The 26,596-nt window shown below is 38.7% G+C and overlaps 2 long non-coding RNA genes across 3 annotated transcripts in view; one reads left to right on the forward strand and one right to left on the reverse strand.

The window, feature by feature from the left end:
- Window positions 1–26,596, reverse strand: part of LOC148352047 (uncharacterized) — a 75,005-nt gene that overhangs the window by 45,080 nt on the left and 3,329 nt on the right. The window lies entirely within an intron of this gene.
- On the forward strand, window positions 10,340–14,593 carry LOC148352049 (uncharacterized). The gene is made up of 3 exons (XR_015852950.1): window positions 10,340–10,765; window positions 12,529–12,621; window positions 12,692–14,593. It is a non-coding gene; the product is annotated as an uncharacterized LOC148352049 (long non-coding RNA).

Genomic DNA, 26,596 nt, shown 5'->3' on the forward strand with positions numbered 1-26,596 from the left:
GTACTAGTCCGGGCGCGATCCATTACTCCGATTTGTACAATGCTGCGAGCGGGACCGGTAGAAAGCACATGTGTCGGTTGGCGTGTCATTTTGTCCCATCTTAAATTAAATAAATGGCCGTGGCTAAAATCTATCTCGCTGGTCGACAATTGCTGAAAGCAAGGGCCAGTAGAGCGCATTTTTTTTCCTAGTAGGGGCTGCTTAAGTGCTTTTATGACCCGCCTAAAATAAACTGCGCTGTTTTGGCTTGGCAGCGATCCATGATCCACAATAAACTATTGCTAAGATCGGGGTCCGAGAGAGCAAATTCTGTGTCATGCGTGGGTTTTTTTTCTGTTAATTTTTTGCTGCTTTCTTTTGCATTTTTATCCTCCTAAAATGAACTGCACTCATGCGGCCGCGATCCATGTCCTCAAACCCATATTTCTACGAGCGAGGCCCAGCAGAAAGCACTCTTGCGGGAGTAATGCCGTTCTGGCCTGCGTAAAATGAAATACACCGTTGTGGTAGCTTTCTATTATCTCCGCTTGACTATTTCTGAAAGCATGGGCCAGTAGAGCGCATTTGCGGGGCCCCCTAAAGGGTGCTATTGTGGTCCAACTCATATGAACTTCACCGTTTTGGCCACGATACATTAGCAACTACTGCTAAGAGCGGAGCAAATTTGTGTCATGCATGGTGGCCCGTTTTTCCCGTTCTTTCCACCAAAAATGTACAGAACCCGTGAGGCCAAGATCCATTATCCCTAGTTGTCTATTGCTGAGAGAGCTAATTGGTGTCATACGTGGCAGGTCTATCTTCTGCTATTTCCAACTACAATGAACAGCACTCGTGCTGCTGCAATACACTATGCTGCAAGTGGGAGCTGGCTAAACGCATGTTAAAAATGGGGCAGGGGGCTACTTTGCAGATTTTCACATATCGTGTGTATGTGTGTGTGGGGGGGGGGATTGGGGGTTTCTAGCTCCCATTAAATACAATAAAAGAGGCGTTACAGTATTTCGCTACAGCTTTCAAAGGTGGTGAATGAGTAAAGAGTGCTATCATTGAATTTGTATTCCTTAAAAGTACATTGTGTAATATTTGAACAGTACATAGGACTGTATTGTCTAAGGCAAAAAGAAAAATAGTGCCAAATGAATACAGCGTCGCAGGAAGATGCCAGACAAACATGGCAACGACTACTAGGTATGAATTCCATTATGTAAAATAAGCAAATTTCTGGAATCTATTAATATTCATAAAAGTTAACATTGGTATGCTAGTTCATGTATGTTTGCCAATTATTATTTTTGTCTATATTGAATGAAGGTTTTTTTGTACCACTAGGAGACATTAAATATAACAAAATGTCCTTTTAAGATTTGAGGAGGGCAACAGAATATCAACCCTCCCTTCACTGTGATGTTTCTGTTTCTGTAAGGGTTGCTGTTGTGGGTTAGCAACAGTTTTTAATTGGGGGTAGAGCGACAAAAAAAATCAAAAACTTGGCTGTCAATATTTCTTTTTTACTTTCGAATTGGGAGAAAATGTGCATCTATTTGGGGATTTAACAGACAGACCAAACAAGAAGTCTCGTCTTCGCATGTCGACAACTTGCTCGGCAGACGATCGATAACCTCGACCACCAACAACTAAGGAAATCTCTCAACATGTCTGAGAGGAAAAAAAAATAATAAATAAAGGATGATGCTTCCATGCTGGAGCTTCAGTCTGCTAAAAGGTGTTGCCGACCTCCCCAGCCTCCCACACAGCAGCCAGAAACTTTTAGTGCAAATCGCAGCATCCTGATAGTCTGCTTACATAACCGGTGCACGCAAGTCTACTTTCAATTCGGTATTTTGCATTTCCAGGATTGTGGAGGAGGTGAAACATAATTTTTCTCTTTAAAAAGGAGTTAGCGCCTACCTAGTGATGTGACTGCGCTGTCTGGGAGGATAAATGTAAAGGGTTTAAAAGAGTTACAAGGAACGGTGACTGCAAACATCAACTTTGGGTTTGGAGAACAGCAACAAAAGTCCATTCGGCCCAGTCAAATTGAAAGTCACCAGGATAAAAGGAAGTTATACTTTAGTTTTCAGTCAAACGTTTCTCGGTACTGATGCAATGCGACATTGTACGAAATTACTGGCAAGATTAAGAGGAATAAGAAACTGAAAACAAAAATATTGGCGGGGTAAAAAGAAGGACAAAAAGGCTCAGAGATGGCTTTTTCCCCTGGGCCATCACACCCTTAAACGAAAACACAAAACTGTAAAAGCTTATCTTGCAACAATCTTGGGTTTTTTCCCTTTATACATACATATACACGTACATATATATGTACATACAGACGCTCCCCTACTTACGAACATTTGAGTTAAGAAAAACGGTAGAAAAACCTGAAGAGCCGTTTGGGACCTGATAAAGCCGTCTGTTTTAAGTGAGTCCGAGCCGAATAATGAAAAAGGTTCTCAAAAAATAGTCGGTATTCCCATCTTTTCAAGTAAATATTGGTCAAAGTCGTCACCGCCGCGTATTTGCTCAGAAATGTCTTTGACATAAATCGTATTTTTGAAGGAACGGAAGTAGGTACTTTCCATGGTAACTAGTTACTTTTACTATACAGTGATTCGGTTAGTGCCCAACACTGATTACAGACGCTCTCCTACTTATGACCAATGTTCCCTGTGATTTTCCATGGGTCTGAGCGTTCACACAAAGTCGGTGAGCAACACTTGAAACAACAGTGAGCCACCATAATCCCAAGTGTGGCATGATAATTAATTATCAAACATGTCCAAAACTTGATATAAAGTTACATTTTGCTGAGTTTTCGGCAACACAAAATTTGTTTCCACTTTTGAATGAATTGACTGACAAACGTCATTTGTTTTTACAACAAATCTTTCACAAGATTTCCATTTTTTTTTCCTGGTATCTTTTGTCGCATAATACTAACATTTTTGGGGGCTTATTAAGTCGGTTGCACGATACACAACTGTATTTAATCACATTTTTGAGTGGAAGTGCAATGTTGGCAACAAGATTCACTTGGTATAGTTGGAAATGGTTTTAATGCGACACAAACTTTTTATTCTTTTTTCGGTGTTTTTTTTCTACTTTTTCTTTTAATTCCTTTAAAAAAAATCTCATTGTGTTTATTTTTTCCGAGCTGTTACTTTTATCTTTTTGTTCTCTCTTTACTTTTTTCCTACATTTCTTTCTTTTTTTCTGGCTTTTTTCTAAATTTTTCCTTCTTTTTTTTCTCTTCCTTTTGTTTCTTTTTTTTCTCACCTTTTCACTACTTTTTCATTTTGGTATTTTTTTCCTTTTTGTTCTATTCCCCTTCCTTAAAGTCATTTTGTGCATAAATTTACTTAATTTTTGGTCATGTTGTGATTAAAGAAGCAAAAACAACCTGACGAGCCGTTTAGGACCCAAAAGAGCCGGTTCCTTTTAGTGAGCCGAGCCGAAGAAGCCGGTTCTCGACATACTCCACTAACTTTACTCAACTTCGTTCGACTTCAAAATACCGCATTTAGTACACGTCAGGGGAACCCATGTATTTTTACCTTCATGCACTGTAACTTTGACTTAAGTCACTTCTTAATAAGTAATTTTTTACTCTGGAATGCCATGTCTAATCTCTTTGCATACCATGTTTCACAATGTTGATATCAATGACAATAAAGACTATTCTATTCCTTTCTATAATGAGCAATAATACTAGTAGTATGCCTTAAGTATTTTTTAATCATTTCTGAACATTATATTTGTTTTATTTATGTATGTTTCCGAAGAAAAGTAAGTACAATTTACAAAGCAAACTTGACATTAGTGATTAATTTGTATTAAAGAGATCTGTTGCATGCCTCCCAAAAATACCTCACATATCTTGTTGATACTGCAAAGTTTGCAAAAAACATTGGTTGAGCAAAAAAAAATAATGCTGAACCTTACGTTTCCACACTGAAGAAAATGCACCTTTGGCACAAAATTACAAATACTATGATGGAAGATCGGAGAAGGAAAAAAAAAAAGCGTTCTTGTCTGGAAACCAAAATGTTTCTTGTCCAAGCCAGAAACATGTGTTGCTATGATGTGTAAAACACATGTTTCCATTATTTGGGGGGTAAACATCCCATAGTGCAAAAAATAAAATGACAAAAATAAATGACCAAAAGGAAAGAAGTATGTGTTTTCACTAGACAGTGACAATATCTATAATGAATATTTTGAAAATGTTCGTTTAGGGATTCCATGTAAAATAATGCTGATTGTATCTATATGTTTTTACACGTTTTACCTTTTTATTGATTTAAATGAGGAACATATAACATAAGTAAATATGTAAGTAAAGATGATAATTCTGCTCCTTTCAAATATTTCTTTTATTAAAAATAATTCCTAAAATGAAAATTCCATTGCAGGTATTTTCCTTATTTAAACGTTTTTGTATTTTTTGACAATGAAATTTTAAAATATAGTAAAATAATCAAAACAAAAGATTATATATAGTAAAGACAAATACGTTAAATGGGAAAAATTTCTGCCAAATAGTCAACTTTTTAATTGAGTAAAATTAGCAAAATACGGAAACTTAGCTAAACTTTCCCATTTCATCATCTAAGGGGTACTTTTATTATTTTACAACAAAAGTCTTAGAATATAGTAAAATAAGAAAAAGTTAAATATTTTAAGATATAGTAAAGAATACTTCAACTAGAAAAAAATTCTGCCACTGGGTCATCTTTTTTATTGGGTAAATTCAGAAAAAATAGGAAATTAACAAAATTGTTATTTTAGATTATAATTTTCCTTATTTAAAGCGCAACTTGTATTATTTTACTATAATAAGTTTCATAATATACAAAATAAATAAGAAATACGAAAACAATTTGAAAAATATGTAGTCAAGAAAAACACATGAATGGAAAGTATTTCTTCCAATGGGTCAACTTTTGTATTGAGGAAATTAGAAAAATACCTGAAATAAACCAAATATTCTGGTTTCGACAATAATTTTGTTCAGTAAAAGGGTTATTTATAACATTTTTAAATTTGTATTAAGAGTAGTTATATTTTCTAACTGAGGTAAAAATTAGAAAACACCTGTAAATAGAAAGATATACTGTTTCTTTTAAATTTTATTTAAAAAATCGTTTTAAAATATCCTAAATTAGAAAAATTGAGAAAGGTTCAAACATATCTAATAAAAACAGAAAAATAGCACTTCATATAGAACATTTTCCTGCCAATGGGTTTAACTTTTTGGGGAAATAGCATTTCCCAAATGACCTTCCAAGAGCAATAAAATAACTTTTTAAGACAATTCAACACAAGAAGCCACTTTGTTTCCCCCCTTCTATATATTTTTCCTACTTTTGCTGTCACATCCTTAAAGTCAAATTTAACAGATGGTGAAAACGCAATATCCGTTCCCCAGGATGTCCGTTGTGAGGAAAATCTGGTTCAAAGTCAGATTTCTTTTTTTTCCCCAAGAAAAAAAGAAATCAGGAAATAACTGTCAACATCCTGTGATAAAGCGATTATTTTTTACTTTTCTCTTGGCTTATGCGGCGGATGAGCCCGGGTGGCATCCTTTTTGGATTGAAGTCAGTACGACTGTAGTGTCAATGTGAGGTAGCCACGTCCAGGGTTGGGAAGTAACAGAATAATTGTGACACCGTTACGTAATTACGATTCCCCCAAAAATTGTATTCTGTTACAGTTACAGGAGAAAAGCCGCAATTAAATTAACGTTGCATTTTTATGACCAAAGGATGCACCGTGTTAAAAGGCGCAGTCTTCTAACTGGTTCTATTTGTGTATTTAACACTACACAGGGCGCACTGCTTGATAGGGTCCGGGTGCCCTTTGCTGCCGCTGTGTTACAACAACAAAGACAAGCATACGAAGGTGCGTATTTATAAACACAACAAAAGCAAAACTGAGTTTCATTGTGGTGTTTTTAAGTATTGATTACAAAGTAAAACACACAGATAAAACAAAATTTTAAAAAAAGAGCTCATGCAAAACAGAGTTTGGTACTCACATTCTTTACTGGTTCCATATCAAAGAAAACAACCAAAATTATCGTCCGGTTTCTGACCAGTTAAATATCCATTAAAAGGTTCACTTTCAGTCGCAAATTCCTTGCCATGCGGATCCTCTGAAATGATCCCGGCTTTTGCAAAAGCTCGAATATCAGTGCCAGCAGACACGTTAACCCAAGTATCAAAAATCCATTCTTTTCATCATAATCCACCGAAGTCCTGGTCTGGATGGAAAAATGCCACCATTTCATGAAACGATAGAACCAAGACGAAAACAAATTGCTAGATATGCTATGGCGTTAGCATCCATGAGTAATTCCACATACAATGGACGCATTGCGTTTGACGTCACATGTCCTCTTCTGCACAAGCGGGACACTTATCGCGTTCAAACAGGAGACGTTTAAAGGTAACGGGATCGCATACAAGTCGAATTTAGTTGGAAATGTGAATTATCTCACAAAAGCATCGGATTTCCCTGAAAAATGTTCTAAGTCTATGACTCGAAACCTGTGACCTCATCGTCTCTGGGCAGGCGCCCAACCCTAAGGCCACCAATCTCGTCTACTATGGTGTACTGATGTAACTATGTAATATCTGCTGCGTGGATTGTATAGAAGGGCAACCCCTATAATGCAGGTAAAAGCACTTTTCTTTTTGTTTGTATTTTATTTTTCCTTCAATGTAACACTCATTTCGTTGAATAGGCGCAAGGCTGCAGTTTCGTGAGAGCAGCGCAGTTACACGCTACTGTTGCATTTAAGGTCAGAAATACAGTAAAGTACGCGCTTTTATCAGCCGCTCCCAGAGTTTTTTGAACGGAAACAAACTGGGTACTGCTTCAACTCGGCCAGCAACCTGTGCGCATGCGTGCTCCCAGCATGCTCTTCGTGTCACTTTACAGTTCACAGATTCCTTTGCAGACCAGACGCAGTCACCATTCAATCAGCCCAAATTTTAGCCAAATTCCATGACGTCTCGTCATTTGTGGAAAGGAATCACCGGGAAAAAGTGTTGACAAATCGGGCTATCGCTACGTCTGCCTCGCGCATTTCCAACGGATTGTCAAAAGCCGGCAGAGCAGACGGCATTGGATCAGTTTTTCAATCGACGCGAGGCAAAAAGGTAAAATAAAATTGTTATTATTTCATTTATTCTCCATTTTTTTTACATTATGTGCCTCTTGTTTTAAGTTAATGTGTGGCAATCTAATTTTAACATGTATTTGTTTCATTTTCCGATGCTATTTTAACATTGATTTTAATAAAAATACAGTGTACTTTTGCGGGAATTGGAACAGATTAGTGCATTAGCATACAAAATGCGTCTCTACTTACAAAGTTTTCAGGTTACAAAGCTACTCCCAGAACGAATTAAATTCGTAAGTAGATGTACCACTGTAATTTGATTTATACTAAACAAGACTTTTATTTTCCCCGTGCTGAGGATTTGAGTTTTTCCTGGCCCGCATGTTTGTTTAAGATCAGGGCATGGTGTAATTGTAACGTGTGCAGTCCTTTGAGACATTTTGTGATTAAGAACTATACAAATAATTATGACTTGACCTGGCATGACACTGAAACCCTACTGCCCCCGATATGCAGGTAGGTGCCTTGGATGGCTGACTCCCCTATCGATGTGTGAGTGTGTGTGTGTAAATGGGTAAAATGTGTAGTGTATTGTAAAGCGCTTTGGAGGTCCTCAGTAACCGGTAAAGCATGAAGGATTTTATACGATTGAACACAAATTACAATTAATGCAAAATATATTTACTGGCTGGGCTGTGGTGCAAGGTCAGGGCACCCTGGTAGAAAATGTTAACAGGAATGGCGGGAACGGGACGTAAGGCTCATAAGATAATCAGCACATCCAGACGCAGAAAGGCCTTGATGACGTAGAAACGCTCGGTGTTGTTTTGAATATCCCAGACATCGCAACACTCGACGAAATGGTGAAGCCCAGCGGGGGCTTCCTTGGCATGCCCATGGGAGGAGCAGAGACGCCATCTTGCGAGGAGACATTGGCCAAGAGGGGAAAACAAAAGGACTTCGGAAGAAGGCTTCCCAGAGACTCCAACGTCGCTAATTCGGCCGTTTTCGATGGAGTACACTTAGTTAAATTTTTAGGAAAAATAAATATGCCCCCATGTGAGAATGTCGGCTTTCCTGTTCATCTTTTTCCTCAAGAAACGAGCGAGCATAAATTGTTGGGTGAATGTAACTTGTGTTTAGTTAATGGAGTCAGATAACGAATTTGAACAATTTGGTAAACAGTAAATTTTGATAATTCCAACAAGCACTATACAAATGCACTCCATTTACCAATTATATTCTGTTTATGTAGTATTTTTCTAGCATGTTTGTTATTGGAATAATCCGAAAGTAATCAAGTTACATTACTGCAATTTTATGGCATCCGGGTTACGTTACCGATTACATTTTTCAACAGTTAACTATTCACTGTATCGGATTACATTTTCAAAGTAACCCTCCCAACCCTAGCCATGTCCTTGCGGCATCGATGGGATTTATCGCTGTGACGCAATGCAGTATTTTGGCTTTTCTTGCTCCTGATACTCGCCGAGCTAAAGCCTTTTCTTTTTTGGGGTAAGTTGCTATCATCGGCTTTCATTAGCAAGGAATTTTGTTTTTCTTTGCATGTGAACCTTCATTCTCGTGTGTTTTCGTATGCGACCCGTGGATGTCACCGGTCCTAACTTGTTGTCGTTCTGTGAGCAAGCAGGCGATTCGGTTTTTGGGGGGTTAATGCCAAGCAGAAGGATACAGAAGGGAGGCAGCTGCGCATTCGCCGTTTCATCTCCAGCCGAAGTTCAACCGAGGACACGCGCTCACACTCACTGCCTCGGGATGAGCCACACTTATTTTGGAAGGCAGCAGACAGGAAAGGAGAAGGGTGTATTTCAGTCATTAAAAAAAAATAAAAAAGCACCGCATCAGAAACGAGTTATTTCTCAGCGGGGAGGAACAGTCTTGCCGGGCTGCCGTATCGGGGTAAAGACCGCATCGGCAAAAAGTCGAAAAGAAAATGAAGGCGTTGTTGGCGTTAGCGACGCAGATGTGGTTGTGTTTGCACGTTTAAACGAGACGATCCGCATTGCAGTATTGTTTGCAGGGGCCGTCTCGCCCGGCGGGAGTTTGCACTTGCTCAAATAACAGCAAACTTTGTTATTAACAAAACTGACAGGTCAGAAGATACTCTATCACCTGAAGCCACCGTGAATAGATCCGACCTTTGGTTTACGGCGTCCCTACCCGACAATGATTTCACGGTACAATATGGAATAAGATGCATTTTCAGCCCCTCGTTACAGCATTTTCCCAAGCTTACAACAGCAACCCTCAGACAGTTTCTTTCCAATTGCCATCACCACCCTAAACAAGCCTGAAAAACTGAAAAATATTTATCTTGCCAGGTGCATTAAAAGGTGTGTACTTATATCTTATTTATCGGTATCTTTTGAAATGTTAGTTACTGCTAGATGTTATTGCACTATTATTACAAATTAGGCCAGTCTCAAAACACTACTTTTTCCCCTACTTATCTTGACATTCCTTTATCCTATTTCCCTTTTAAGTTTTTATTACGCGCTAGCCCTGAAGTACCATGTCCTATCTTGTTGCAATGTTTACTACGTTGTCAACAATGACAATAAAGAGAAAAAATACTTTCGTCTGGCCAAAAAATTTAGGGAACGTGAAGTTTGTGGTATTTGTGCATATGACGAGTTACGTCTCAAAGATGCTTTTCTATGATTGGTTGTGTCAGAGGTGTTGTGTCTGCTATTGGTTTCTAAACCTTAAAGATGCGGATATGATATATGCTGATGTTCCGTTTTTCTCTTCAAGCCCAGTTCAGAATATTGTGTGTGTTAAAGATCTTTCTGTTCGATGCGATAAAATACTGTATTTGCACTGTATTTATGACCAACAGGTGCCATGACTCTCAGCAAAGCCAACACATGATAACAATGGAAACGAAGCTCACCATTATCAAGAAATATGGGGAGGGCGTACGAATGAATCACTTCCCTCAGCAATTTGCATGGCTTTAATCAATTGATGACCTTGACTATTGTGAAAAATAAGGAGGCGATTAAAGCAATGCATATGGACAATCTTAGTGAGTTGAAGTTTTAAAATCAGTTTTGATTTTAATTTTCCATCTCCTGCTGTACTTGCATCCACCCACTAACTCGCTATACCAGCCCAAGTCACGTCACACAAAATAAAAATCTAACTCCATTTTTCACTTATATTTTTATTTATATGTAAATGTGTGCCTATATTGCATTATAATTATTACTATGTACATATTTTACCAATGTTTAATGTGTATATACAATTTTATTGCTTTTATCTGGGGTTCCAGCATAGATTCCTATCACTCACCACACAGCAATTTCACGTTACGATCCCCAGTTCAAAAAGGATTATTGTCATATCCTGGATGTCTACTGTATACGCAGTATTTAGTTTCTGCTATCCTGCAAGCACTCCAGCTCCAGATAACACAACTATAATGCGGCAAAATGTAATCAAATTTGAGCTAGAGTTGCTTCAAGGCCTCACCAAGGAGGTTGCCAGGAGACATTCTAATCCGATGCCCACGCCGCTTCATCCGTCTTCGAGACGGGAAGGAGGAGGAGCCGGACTAGATGAGTGAGCTTCCCAGGAGGATCTGCAGACAGAAACCCTGCTGAGGATTTGGTATTGTTGAGCTGTTTTCTTTCATGATTCTAGACCGAGCAGAGAATCGAGAGCTTCTCAAACACGGTCTGCAGGAGGTTTCAGTCCACGTGTGGATATTGTGCTATATTCTTTTTCTTAAACAAGGTCCAACATTGTCCTAATAGGCTAAAACATATTTTCCTCGAGGAAGGAAAGTTTTACCTGGTAATAGTATAGCCATATGGTTTTCTTTGCATTTTCAGTTTTAATTAAGTTAAGCAAATCTTGTAAGGTGTATTAATAATTTATGAAGAAAACCTTCTCTGTCATGGAAAAAACACTTGCGGAGAATATTTGTTGAGGTGTTGAAAGCCTTCATTTGCCCTTTGGCACCATTATTCTGGTTAGATTCTGACAAATGGGAGTCGTTCTCACAATTTCCAGGAGTCAACATCGACAGATTTTTTGTTTGAATTAGTCAGTTGAAGTCTATGTTGCCACTGATTAAAAATAACTTCTCGCAAAAGTTAAATCCTTACTGTTTAAATAATTAGATGATGGAATAAATCATATTTAAAGCTATATAACAGATTTACCATGAAAGACAATCAAACTTGTGTTGTACCTTTAAAGCAAGTTTATGTCTGGGACTTTAATTTAGTTTTCCATTCTGCTTAAGCTTTAGATTTTTCTTATTGATTTTCTTTTCAATCATTTCAGAAAAAATAAACCATACAAGTAGATTAGCTTCTACTTTTTGTCTTTAGGCTTTTGAGTTTTTTATTGCCCTCATGTAGGTTTCAGATCAGGGATGTTGTAATGGTGACCTATGCAGCCTTATACAAATACACTCGACTATTTAGCATGAGGTCTGTTTAAAATATATATGTATATATATATATTTACTGTACGTTCACATGTCTGCAAAAAACGTTTTGATACTGGTCTCCCTTTATCAAAAAATGATTTGCTTGTGTCCTTGGTGTTATCTCTATTAGTCAAACACCAACAAACCTTCAAAGGGCCATTTTTGGTCTCAAACACAATATAGTTACATTTTTGTCCAGCACAGTGCAGGTAAGGGAATTGTTGTCAAGAACAAAAATCAATGCCAACGAACGCAAACTCCGTTAACTAATTCTTAACAAAATGTCGCAGAGCACCAAGATTCCTTTTGGCTAATAAAAACCCCAGAAAAAACAAAACAATTGGAGGCAGGATCTTAACTAAAAACCCAAATGCACAATCATACCAATATTCACAAAAGGGGTCCAAGACTAGAACTGAGGCACAAACTGATAAAACTGGTGGGCTCTCCTCACAGTTCACCACGGGAATACGAGGACGATTCCCGTGCTCCTGGAGTAACACATCAGAGGCAAAGAAAATTGTTGAGTTCATCAGAGACATGGCAGCTCTTGCGTAGTAATTGTCCTGACACCTAAATAGCTAAAAGCCTACATGCCCGGGGGAGAGGTGGCCCCCGAACAGAATGGAAGGCATGTCATGAGAAGCGGGACGTATGCAGAAGCTTTGGACGTGCTCAGCATGGGAGCGGGCATCCTTAATTGTTTGCTCACTTTCTCCAGTTTTAATGACTATTTGGAAACGTTTAAGTAAACTGAGGCTTCAAAGAGACGATCCTCGGAGTTATGTCTGGTTCGACGGCATTTAATGAATCCCACTCGTACCACTAAGCGGCCCCATATGTTTTGCGTTAAGTAATCCCTGAGGTTTCCTCAAACTGTTCTATAACCTACTGTATTGGGTTCTTATGGAAATCACTGTTTAACCAAAAACAGATTCACATCACTCCCACCAACCCTTCGGCCCAATTGCCTTTGGTTTGACCAACCACAGAGCGGTTCAAACATCGAGGAAGAGGAAATAAAGAGGTAAGCGAATTCATTTGCAACAGCTGACCTACTTGATAGGAGAGTTTAAGGAGGCATTTGTTGTCTTTAGCTTTTTGTGGACATCCGTCTTTCACGCTGAAGGTCGCATTGCTGCGCTCCTGAATGGCTCACAGCAAATTAAACATGAAAGGACAATGGATGACCAATCACTTTTTTTCCTCCCCCGTGAGATTTAAATTGCCCGGCAACAGAGAGGTTTTATCCTGAAGGGGACAGCGATTTGCAGGAGCCAACCACAGTAGGTGGAGAAGTTTTTCCTAGAAGCACGGGACTTTTAGTGGAAGTACACTAGACAGCGTCATGACTCACTTGAATTTAGCCCAAATGTTTCTGATTTTTTTATTTTTTTAAGTCATGGAATGCATGAGACTGCTCCCGTCTGACTGATTTCTTAACCGTGCCTCAAGTTATCGGTTTATTTTGTCTTGCAATTACATGTATTGTCCCGACGTCTCCTGCTGTGCCAGCAAATGGAAGCCGATCCAGCACGCCCCCTTGAAACCTGATTGGCATCAAGGATGACGGCCTTCTTCCTTTGCAGACCAGACAAATCAGCAAGACATTCATGGAAGACAATTGCAGAGTGATTAGGATTTATTTGTTTCTCACTTGGAGGAAATTAACCATTTTGAATATGCCGGTTGTGCCTGCACTCCAAAGAAAATGACAATTTGATGTTAATGAATAACAAGAAAAAGTACAAGAAGAAATGAAAAGGGAAAAGCACAAGAAGAAGAAAAACATTACCAAGAAGAACATGAAGAGGAACATTAACAAGAGAGACATTGCGGACCAATTACGATTTATCAGTTTCTAACTTGGATGGACTTAATCCTTTTAAAAGCTCTTAAAATATGCCCTCAAATGAATTTTGATGAAGAAGAATTACAAGAAAATGAAATGAAAAGGTGAAAAAGAAACGAACTCTAAGAAAAAAGAGAAAAAGAAGAACGATGAGAACATGAAGCTGAAAAAGAGCAAGAAAGTGAGACAATCATGTATGACAATTGCACAGTGATTACGATTTGTTTCTACTTAGAGGAAATTAATCATTTAGAAAACTCTTGAAACCTGATGATAGGGTCTGTGCTGCAAAAATTTACATTTGAATTTAATTGAAGAACAAGATGGAGAACAAGAAAATGAGGGAAAAAAGACCAAGGAAAATAACAAAAAGAGGAACATCAAGAGGAAAAAATATTAAGAAAGAGATATTCATGGAAAACAATTGTAGATGGAATTAATCATTTAGAACTTCTTGAAATATAACGATGTGTCTGTACTCCATTATTTGACAATCCAATTTTAATTCAGTACAGAAAGAACATGTACAGAAGAAAAGACAAGAACAAGTTCATGGAGTTGAAAAAGAGCAAGAGCATTAATGACAAAAATAACAAGGATAGAGAAAAAGAACATGAGGAGGAAAACAACACCACAACGAATACAAAGAACAAGAAGGGCTAACAATAAGAACATAAAGAGAAAATAAAACAAGAAAAGAAAGAAAAGGAACACAAATAACAAAGAGAACAAGAACAAGAGGAACAACATGAAGAACCAGAAGAATTATAAATGTAAATAACAGACAATATAAAAAAATAAAAGCTCGGAAATTGTAGACATACGTTGTTCATGTTTGCAATATAGTTAATTGTTTTGGGGGAAAAAACAAAAACAGAGCTTGAGTACTTTGTCTTTTTGTTAAATATATAGAAGACACTATGCATAAAACCTGAGAGCTTTATTTCTCAGAAAACGGAAGTACCTAAAGAACCAGGACAGCCAACGGCATCCAAAACTAACTTAAATCCGCAACCTAACCGCTAAACTGTCCGACGGGTGAAGAATATCATTTTTAGGAACTCGTTGAGATCTATGTGCTTCTCAGGACCGGGTTTCAAATCAGGGGCTTAATGTAATTCTCTAGCACAACAGGATTTGTATTAGTTCCAGAGGGGGTCACCAAGGTTAAGAGCTGTTAAGTAGTAGTGTTTAAATCCGTCCTAAGCCCAGCCACCACAATGCCGGGACGTGCCGAGCCGGGCTCCTCTGGACTCATTTCACCTCGGCGCCGAGTTTGGGCAACCCGGAAAGAGGATTTACGAAAAAGGACTTTTCCTAAAGATTTTTTTCGGGGCCTGTCATCACTCAAACCTTAACAGATTGCGGTTTGATAACCACTCATGTGAGCAAAGGCGCTCAGTCGCAGTAGTTGGATTTGTGTTGGAATGTTTTGAACTTTGGAGTGAACTTCGTGGAATTGAGCAAATAAAGAAAGCCGTTTCTTCGACGAGATGATGTCACATGAGTTTGTTTCTACCACAAAATGCAAAGGCGGCAGATTACTGTTCCTCCGTAGTAGGGAAGAACCTCAATCACAAAGTCTTTTTGTGAGTGACTATTCAAAAAATATTTGCTCAAAATGTCCAACAGAAGCAAAATCTCTTTCCAGAGACCAGGCAGAAAGGCATCAATCAGGACCACACACGAAACCTTAAAAGGGGGGTATTACCACAGACCAGAAAATCATCGGCTGCTCTCTGCCCAGTGTAGAGGACATTGCACTGTTCTAATTCCCCGTTCACTGTGGTTAACAGGGACCAAAAACTCCCACGATATGCAAAAATCCATTGCGTAGCCACTCCTGCACCCCCATTTTTAACTTGCGTTCTCTGCTGGGCCTGGCTTGCAGAAATAGTCAAATGGGGATAAATGATCGCAGCCGCACAGTTGCTGTTTATTTAAGGCAGAAAAGATGGGGAAACAAAGCCTTCACGCATGACACATTTGATCTCTTGGTCTCCACCCACAGCGATAGTCAACTTGTAATAATGGATCGCAGCCAAAACAATGCATTCAGTTTTAGGCGGGCAAAAACGGCGCGCTTTAATGTCTCGAAACCAAAAAACCACACACCGCTGGCCATTGTTCTCAGGTATAGTAGACCCGTAATAAAGAAGGGCAACCAGAACCATGCATTTAATTTTATGCAGGCTGGGATGAAGACCCAAGAAAAGTGTATTCTGCCAGTCCCCATGTGCAGCAATATTGGATTGAGGATACATTTTCACGGCTGCAGGAGTGCAGTTCAATTTAGGAGTAAATAAGGGCAAGGAAAGAGCCAGAGAGATTAGCAAAAGTGGGCTCTGCCAGTCACTGCTCACAGCATTATGCAGGATATAATCAATAGTGGCTGCACGAGTGCAGTTCACTTTTTGGTGGCTATACCAGCTGAAGACCTGGCCAGCCCGACAAAAAAGCACTCTGATGGCCATCAATCCCAACAATATGTGATCGGGGATAACGGATGGTGGAATATTTTTTATCCTGCAATGCAGTAAACCCGCTAAGTACGGAGCTCAGAGTGGCAAAGGTTTAATGTATTTTTCATTACACTATTTTATGATGCCCTTACTACCTTGGCCAGTATTCAGGCACAACCTTGTGAATTAGGACTGTCGTAATATTCTTGGATATTCTTTTTTCTTCATTTCAAGCCTTATTAGATGTTTTGTCCTGGTGTGCCATATGTAAAGCCTTTAACCGTGTACACAACGTTATCCATGACAATTCTATTGTAATTTGCATTTTTCTTCCTTTTGACAACCAACATTTTGGGGGAAATTGAACAAAGAGGTCCATAAATCTAGCCTTCATGCATTTCAAAACATTGAATCCCTATGAACATCTGATCAGACCTAGGTGTGGACCACAACTGGTTATTGTGACCTGTTTTTCGTGCTCCAAAAGGTCATTGCGTCCTAATGCAACGGTTAAGAACATGACGTGGGGCCCCCTGTTAATACCAACGGCACAGGATGAGAAAGAGAAATTAATCAATGGTAAAGCTCTATATGTAAAGAGTGGAAGGAGGCCCTGATTAGAGCTATGGCCGCATGCAAACACAAACACGCAGCAGGTCTTAGGTCGCAATGTCCGATTTATTTAGGTCACAAATCCTGATGGTGTATGCATATCACGTATGTTGGAAAAAAGGGAATAGAATATGGGGCGATTGAGCATGCAAGTGTCACTAAAATTGTGCTTTTAATGAGGTCAGTGGAGCACAACCCGTCAGTGATATAATGGAAAGTCCCAAAAAAAGAGTTAAGGGAAAAACAATTTTGGTTTACAGGTTAAATCATGAAGGTCTGGGACCAGAGTATGAATAAGAACACCCTATGTATGAAGGGCAGAAAGGGGAAGGGCCTCCATCTTAGTAGCAGGAACTCCAAGAATATCGGATTTTTTTTCCTCGTGCAGACAGCCTGGCAGTGGTTGCCTGGTCATGGACGCTTCTTAAAAGATTAGCTTTCATGTGTAATCGATACTTGACGGCCATTGTTTTGGTACTTAGTAATCCGTAGGTGAAACTTGGATTTTCTATTCCCGTTTTATCTACTACCGACTCCGGTATTGCCTAGAAACCTAAAAAATGTGACTTAAGTACTTTATAGAATAGAATAGAATATATCTTTATTGTCATTGTTACAAAATGGGTTAACATATTGTGACAACGAAATTGGGCATGACACTCCAGTTTCACACATTCACAGTGAGGTAAAAAGCCAAGAACATAAAGGAACAGAGAAGATAAGGTTATAAAACAAGGAGGATAAGGCTATAGTTATAATTTACATGTTATTTACACAAGAAATGTCGGCATGTATGGATTATATTTCCTGAGAGGGCACAGAGAGTCATCAACACAGCCTGGAAATCATGGGTTTTTCTCTGCCCAATCTGGAGGATTTGGCCAGCAACATTATTGAGGACTTTTCTGACACTATCCACTACCTCTTTAACCTAATGCCCTCTCCCAGATGCTATAGGTCCCTTAAAACAAAGACTAACAGGCGGACAAGACTGTAAAAACGAAAAAGAAAAAAGTATATATATATTTTTTATGTATATATATTGACTATGTATGAGAAATGTATTTTCATATTTATTTCTTAATTCTTATTCTTGTGCAATGCTAAGCGTTGTTACTTTAGATCACGTTAAATCAAAAGGAAGTAGCTATTCACTTCAGGTAACATCTAGTGTGTTTGCCTAGTTCCATCCGGGAGTAGAGATAACTCAGTGGTTCAGTATAGGACAGAACTAATAACCTGATTAGTTGTTTTAGAAATATATATCAAACTGGTGGCCCTTCGTGCTAATAATTAACAAAACGTTTAGTGACCTTTGCTGTACATCCAGTACATTCAAACTATTCTCTCTCCAAACAAGACTCACATTTTCCCAACCTGAGACACCGATAACATTCGATTTACTGTGCTCTAAGAAGCGATTAAATAGCCTTAAAATACCTCTAAAGGTTGTAATTAAAGGGGAGATAACGCATCTTTGGTCGACCCAAACTCCCGCAAGATGCGTACCGAGGAACTTTTTCGGGAATCTCAGATCCCCCACTGTGCCCGGCGCGGCTTTACCTTGGATGAACCCAAGTATTTGGCTGTGGGTAGAGGTGGGCGAGAGATAGGTCGAAAGAGAAAGAAAGAGAGAGTGCACTCTAAGCAAGCCGAGCAGCGAGAGGCTGATTTATAATTAGAGTGGATGTCGGTCCAATACCCCTGCTGTTGTGCTGATGGCTTCGTTGCACCGTCTTAATTTGAATTCTGCGGCACCGAAACACATCTTTCTCGGTGTGCACGCGGCCTCAGATGTCACACAAGAAAGGCTTTAAATTTCTGATGTCCTGATCGTATCGGAAAGCTACTGACTGTCGGGTTCAGGCGGTGAGAAATTTAGTAAAAGTTGTGTCTGGGGCATAAGCGCGGCGACAAATTGATTTATCTGCGACGGATTTTCAAATTAAATCGCGTGGGGGATTGCGACTTTCTCAAAGGGTCCACAATTTTAGTTTCGTAAATGTAAAACTACAGGGAGCCAATTTTTACCTCCTATGATTATCAGATTTTCGGACTTAAATGGTGAACGAATTGACAATTAATTGATTGGAAATGAAAAAAAAATTGTAATTGATTGTTTACTTATTTAATTGTATTTATATCACTGATTCTCGAATGGTTTAACTACAGGACCCACCATTATACCCTAATGACAAGCTGCAATCCAACTCATTAAATAAGGGGATAATAGAATAGAATAGAATAGAATATGCCTTTATTGTCATTGTTACAACATGGGATATGCTGTGACAACGAAATAATGCAGAGATAGTTGAATATATTCACCTTTTTCAAAAATCAAAATGACCAGGAAAACCAAAACAACCTCAAGCAGTGTCTGAAATAACGTCTGCCCGGACGCCCGGTGCGTGAATCTGTTACGTCGGGCGTACAACTTACAAAACGTCTCCGCCCGGGTGGTCGACAACTTTTTCGAAAAAAAAAAAAAAATCTTTCGGGGTTTTTTTTTCAAATCAAATGTTTGCTTTATTTTGTTTTCAAAATCTTTCTCCGGTTTGGAAATTTCGGTTCGTTTGGCAATTTGCATACTCGGCAGCCAATCAGAAGCCTGCATCGAATAACTTCGTGCTTCAGGACTCTCCCGAGCGTTATAAGGTTGTGCATTTGCATATCATTTTCCAAAGTAGACGCACAGAGAACACAAGAAAAATGGGTAAGTGGTTAGGAATCAAGCTAAAACCTCAGCCCCAGAAGAAAGATTCAAAAGAAGCTAACAACATTTATGACACTACAAAATGTAAACGTACATTAAAAGCATCGTAGAAAGAGGAGTTGACGTGGCTTGTAGCAGACAACGCAACGCAAAAATCGCATGAATGAAGATGAGTAAATACAGGTACATACCAATGGCAGATGGAAAACAGCGATGTCATATATATATATGCAATGAATGTTATAAGTAGATTTATAATAAACCTAATTTTAAAGTGCTGTTCTGTTGTATATTCTGATTATCAATCCTTAATACTTTGCAACAAGGTTTTTTTTTCTTTTGCGATTAGTTGTCTTATTGTGTTTCAAGTTGGGAAAAATGGGGCAGGCAACTTTAAGGCTGGGCAGGCAACTTTTCAGAGTTGTCTGCCCTGCTGTGCTGTGACTTTTTGTCATGAGTTTCAGACGCTGCCTCAAGTACCATATATACTCTCATAGAAGCCTTTATTGCGTACAAGTGACCCACATACTCAAAGAAATTCTAAATATGAATACAGTGTGTAGCTAAGCAGCAAATTTTTTTTAATGATTTAGGTCATAAAGACTAATGCACTGGTAACAAGCTTAAAATACAGTGCACTAAGGACGGCAAAGTTGAACTGCAAAAGGGCCAAGAGAATACAGTAATCCCTCAGTTATCACGGTTAGGCAAAGGGTCAAATTTACCTCGAGATGATGTCCCTACCCACTGAGAATATACAACTGCAACAAAATGATAAATACAGATCTCACAAAACAGAATAGCAGTTGAATGCTCTTTATTGTGATTTTACAAAAGAACAACAATATTGGAGGCCTTTTATCAGTGTTAGTAAGGGATTGAAGATTTGCTGCGTAGCTGCATGCTAGCATCGCCTATCCTCGAGTCTTGTGATGATTAAAAGACATTCATTACGAATGGAGCAGTTTCACATGGATTCTAGCTCCAGGTCATCCATTTCATGGGTAATGGATCTGGCGTAAGTGAAATACACGTTTGGGGTAGCTTGTGAGTCGTTGCGTAGCCCAGTCGCAATAGGCCGGACCTGCAGTACCGCTATTGCCTTCTGCCTGGACACCGCCTCAGTCGCTTCCCGAAGCACCCACTGGTGATCACCATTTTTGCGCTCTTCTGAAGTTCCTCAGAGTCCAATTTAATTGACAAATTTCTTTTCCATGTAACTAGCCGCTAAAACCCGTCGCCATGCCTTGTTTTAGGTAAACACATCGACTCGTGCGCCCGCTCCGCTGTTTGAGTCACAGCATACACGCACATACAACCTTCCCCCGCGATTGCATTTGCTGCCTGCAGTATGCCGCAGAACGCAATGCAAGACACGTTGATATCAATGACAAAAAAAAAAATCCATTCAATTCAAAATCCGCAAAGCAGTGAACCAGTGTTAACCGAAGTGCGAAGAGGCTAGGGATTATTGTATTGCAGTTTTTTTCAAGTACTGTGTTTGGGTAAATAATTGTCTTACTGTGCCGTGGGAAATTATCAGATTTGTGTACCTGTGCGGTCAAGCGAAATATATCTTTCATTTGGAGAAATTTTTACCGGAGATGCAACCGCAAGATTTTTTTCAATAAAATATAGGTGCCTTGGCTCACAAAGGTTGAAAAACACTGCTGTCTTGCATAGTTTCTTCTCCAGAGCTATCACCACCCTTGACACACACCGCACAAAAAACTGAAACTCTTGCAAACACACTACCTCATACAGATGTAAAATTGTATTCATGCCTATGCTCACTTTGCACAATGTTGCCTATTTTTGCACTCCCGCATGTTGCACTAATCGATCCAAAACTGTATGTAACATCCTACATGCCCAGACTTTCCTGTGTGAATATTGTGTAAATCATAACCTTTATCTTCTTTGTACCCTTATCTTCTTTGTTTTCTTTTAGCCTCACTATTAAATGTGATACTGGAGTGCCACGTCCAATTTCGTTGTCACAATATGTTCAACCCATTTTGGAACAATGACAATAAAGGTATATTCTATTCTATTCTGTATGAAATGTTGATGATTTTTGTACACAGTTACAGAAACAGTCCTTTGTCTTTTACAAGAATAAGATTAGGAATTCAACTTGTAAACTCATCCGTTTGATGTTATCCGACCTCATTGTTTCTGTTCTGGCTTAGTGATGTCATCTGACCTCTGCTTTTTAGTAAGTCAAAACTCATAAAAAATAAAACGAGAGTTGGCCAAGAGTGTGGAATGCGTGTTATCCTTTTTACAGGGCCAAACAGAACTGTGAAGAAATAACAACCTCATGCGTGACAACAGCGCTTTCCTTCTATCGACACGTGTGAACTCAATCACGGAAACGCGGCGATTTATTTGAACTCAACACAACGACAGCAAACGGGTGAAAGAACCGCAAGCGTTTAATACTCTGTGGAGGGATTCATAAATCTACCCCGACCGCAACGTTGCACAAGAGGCCTGTTTTGTTTTGCGTGTGGTCGTGATCGTCGTAAAGCCGTGTAAACAAAGTTGCGGATTATAAGGCGCACTGGATTATAAACCACACCCTTAAAAAAAAGTCTTTTGTCAAATATTTTTTTATACATACAGGGTTCGTACATAGTTTTCATGGCCAAATTAGAGAACATTATAAGGACGTTGAAGCCAATTTTTCCAGTACCCTTTAAAGAAGAAATTAAATTTCTGCGATCTACATATGCAATTTTTATATATATGAAAGAGGTCTAAATATAGTGGAAGCTAGAGCTCTTGTTGGTGATAGGAATGAGTGGGGAGGTGTTGTAAAAGGATAGTAGAATGTTTAGACATGATCTAAGGGATGGGCAGGGCACTTGTATGATACGGCAGGGGTAAACCAGTGAAAGCTGTCGGGCCCTGCTGTTGAACAGAAGTGTGTGTTGTGTCACCCTGACCCGAGTGACATGGCCGCTTTCTCATGTCCCGTTTCATCTGGAGGGACGAAAGCATGACCGACTTGGGTGCCGAGGTGCTTAACTTGTTTGGGTGTTTGGGCATTTCGATTGGCCATGGTCCAAAAATGTTTGTGTGTGTTTTTTGCTACCTTTTCCCTTTATTTTCTTTGTCTTTGTATGTGTTTGTCTTGCTGTCGGTCACACCTCTCAAGGGATATGACCAGGGTAGATAGACATATGCAATTTTTAATCTTCCGTGTGCATTTATCAAGACATTTCATTTCTAGGCCTTTAGTAAATAGCAATCATATTTGGTGATCTGAGCAATAAAGTCGATATTTTTTAAACACAAGATTAAAATTAAAGCATTTTAAAGGATTTCAAGCACACGTAGCGGTTTGTCATATATTCTCCATTCGTAAGGCGAACCGGACTGACTATAAAGCGGATTAAATTGAGACTTTAGTAAGAATTACTGTGATAACTGTTGTGCTTTTTATACATTTAAAGGCATATAATTGTGCAGTGATTAATAAGTTGATAAGTATTGCTGATTAAATCTTTTTTTGCAAAGGGACTCAACCACGGATTGCTGCGGTGAGGGCGCAGACACTAAAGCAACTAAACCACCATTGGTACAGATGACAAAAAGGCATTTGAGGTTATCTTATTATCACACCATTTTTTTGTGCATTTTGATAGGTTAAACCTTTTTGACTCAAAGATCCATAAAAGCAAAATATTAATATGTTTTTAGGGGAAAGAGAAAGACCATATATTTCAAGACAAAATTCAACAAAACTGTTCAACCAGCTCTCCCGACAAAATCTTATTCTTCAGCATATTTTATATCACTGGGTGACATTTGATGATAAAATCCCAAAAATAATAATGCCAAGGGCTGTGTCCCATATAAATACAACATTTAATAAGTGTCTCCCTCCCGCAGTTAATTAAGAGTGTTAAGGCTCATTTTGACTGTCATTTTTGTCCTAAATATTGGTTCCAAAGACAGGTGCAAGCAAAGTTCTCTTTTAAAAATGTCAAAAAATACTGCAAACAGGGATACCAAAGCGTTTACCTTCAGTGCAGACCACACTGGGCGAAGGAGAGTGTCCGCGTGCTAAGTATGGTTATGCCCATTCATACCGCTCACTCAATCAAATACTCTCGGTGCTTTTGCAAGAGCTTCTGGGGGTTTAAAAATTGTTATGTGGCTCTTCATCATAAATTGTCTCAACAATAAACATACATTGTCTAAAGAGCTTCCGTATAAAGGATTATTTAGTGATTTACAGCCAAAACGGGGTCTTTGGTGTGACACCTTAACTGTAAACTGTAGAGAAAATTAAGTCCCATACATACTGGACTGAACCCTAAATTTAGTTAGTAATGACTTAGCCTTGCATGTGGGTTTAATGGCTTTTAAAGCAACAACACATTGACTGTTAGCACAAGTTTTGTTTTATCTCCGAACCATATGTACTCATTAAGGGCCACATCTGGCTCGCAAACCATAGGTTCCCGACACCTAGGTTAAACAGTCACTCAACTTCTTCACGTGTGAGTCAATAATCTCTCGGTTTTATATCTATATGTACAATGCCTTGTGAAAGAAGTGATACCGTAAAACCTTGTGTAGTAGCACACCTATAAATACTTAATGCATTTTGATTAGTACCCACGTTCTAAGGTTTATAAAAGCCGCACCGGGTAATAAGGAAAACCCTCCAAATTTCTGGACAATTTGGGGTTTTAAGGTGCGCTTCATATTCTGGAAAATACGGTAACTACGTTTTGGGCGGCTTCAGATTTCGGTTCTGAGTGACATGCTTTGTAAAGAATGCATCAAAGTCCAAAAAGACGTCCCGTGGGCCTTAAATCACAGACAGACATCCCGACCAAAAGGGCATCCAAGTTTGGACATAAAACAGAGGACGAAATATGAAAAGAAATCGCCCGGTTTGCAAAGTTTCTGAATTTGCTAACGGCTGAAAGGTCATCGAGAGTGTCGAGTAAGTAGAAAACAATGTCAAATTACGCAAAGTTTGAACGTGACTCAAAAAAACTTGTGTGTTTATTTTCCCCCGTTACACACAAAATATTTGGTGCGAGTAAATTGTTGGCAGGGGGAGAAACAACCTATTAGTGATCCAATGAATTGCTTACCATTTTAAGAATTAAGTGACGTTAGGAAACAAAGTATTCTTCTGGTTTCGTTCATTTGGAAAAATAAAAATAAAAGATGATTTTAATTTATTTTCACAAATTATTAAAAATGTTTGGATCTCTCATTAAAAATGATTACTTCTTGGTTTCAGCCAGAGTGTGCAAAAATTGAGCGTGACTCAAAATACTACGTTTTTTTTAATCGTACAAACAAAATATTTTAAATTGTTGAGGTGGAAGCAACAACTAATCGATGATCGAACCAATTGATAGCTATTTTAATAATCAAGAATAATTTGGGAATATTTAAGTATAACTTTTTCAATTCCTTAGAATTTCAGCTATAGAAATTATTTACATTATTTGGGAGGGGTCTTAAATCAAAGAACAATTATAATTTTAGTGTTTAATCAATACCAAACAGTTTGCTGATTTTTTAACATTATTATCTCATCTCATCTCATCTCATCAGCTGCACCGCTTATCCTCAGTAGGGTCGCGCACATTATTATTTTTTTCGAAAATCCATAATTCTATTATTATTATTTTTTTTAAATCATTGATTATTCTTGAGATCTTTTTAAAGTATCTATTGTCCAAATAATCAGAAATTCACCTATAGAAATTATTAGCATTTTTGGGACGGGTCTTAAATCATAGAATAATCCGAATCCTCAGAATTTACCTTGTTTTATGGAGGCACGTTCAGGTGGGGACTGATATGATATAATTATAATAACATTAGTTTTTCAATCAAGCATAAATGTTTGTGATAAAGGGCATAAAAATCAAGCTAAGTGAAAGGCTAAGTAATTAGCTGTTACCATAACATTTGTTCATCAATTTGGAGTGTCCATACGTTCCAATTTGTGAGCTCCATTGAAATTTTCCATTTCATGAGGGGTTTGAGTGATGTCCTGAATTTAATACATGTCATGTTGGTTGTATCGACATTTTATAAATGTATTGTTTAAAAAAAAATCCGGGGTACCCTTTAAACGAGTTGCTGCTAAGCCCAATTTCATTACATGCACTGTTAGTTTTTGGTTTAAGTGAAAGACATGTTAGTTGTGTTGAAATTACATTTTTTACTGTATTATGCTATGACATTTTTATTTGAAGTCATAACAAATATTAGTTGAGTCTATTCACATTATTAAAAAATTCTCGAACCAAATTTTCAAGCTTGTACAGCAAACGAATATCGGCTCCAAATATCGGTTATCGGCCTTGTAGAGTATTCAACGTTTGGTCAGAATCTCGTTTTGCAATGTCAGAAAATGATCAAACAATGTCAAAACATGTGACGTGAATGCTGTGTTTGAAGTTAATCACATAGATATGTTATCTGACTGATACTGCTGGAATGTGAGGTTGGGATGGGGGCGTTGGCTTCATTTGCACCTCAAAGGTTGCCGTCACAACTCCACCACAGGGGGTCCGCCCCTCCTGGGAGACCGGAACCCGGAGCTGTACACGTATCAACTAGCAAAGGCAGTCTGAATTTGGCCCGCAACAAGCAAAGAGGGCATATCCTGACAAGAAGTACTGGATACAAATCCTGGCCGGTCTCAGCTCAACAAGCAGCCAGAGAACCCTGCCAGTCAACATCTGCCTCAACACCCTGCTTCCGGTGGTCCTCGTACCAGGCCTACTAGGATTTCTCATCGCTTTACAGCTGAGGACATAAAGACTGGCCCATCATCTTCATCGACGCAGAACATCTCGTGGTTGCTAGGTATTGGTGTGACGTTAAAGGGGGAATTCTATCAAAACACAACAACGTAATAATCAAGTCAACATTGTTGTCCATCCAAATGGTGCCAGTTTAAGTTCTCAACTTCTAGTTGCCCATGTTTTATTTTCTTATTATTGTTTTGTGTTCTATTCAGGCTTCTCTAGTAGACATGTCGGAGTGTCCTTGGGTAAGACACTGAACCCCTAATGCCCCCAATAAGCAGGTTCGCGCCTTACATGGCTGCACGGCCGCTATTGGGAAATGTGAAGCACATTGTAAAGCGCCTTGGGAAGCCTTCATTGACTTGAAAAGCGCTATATAAATGCAGATCATTTCATTTTCATTTCATGATTAGTTAAAGAAAAATCCATAAATCCAAGAGTGTCTTGATTAAAGTATATTGAACTATCAAAAACAGTAAAAAGAATTCAAGTGTGTGTAGCCACCCTTCAGAATGACTAAACCAGGTTTTTCATCTGACAAAATGATCCCAAAACGTATG

Source organism: Urocampus carinirostris, chromosome 15 (assembly GCF_059441175.1).
Source record: "Urocampus carinirostris isolate Australia breed hairy pipefish chromosome 15, RoL_Ucar_1.0, whole genome shotgun sequence".
In the NCBI taxonomy this organism is placed as follows: domain Eukaryota; kingdom Metazoa; phylum Chordata; class Actinopteri; order Syngnathiformes; family Syngnathidae; genus Urocampus; species Urocampus carinirostris.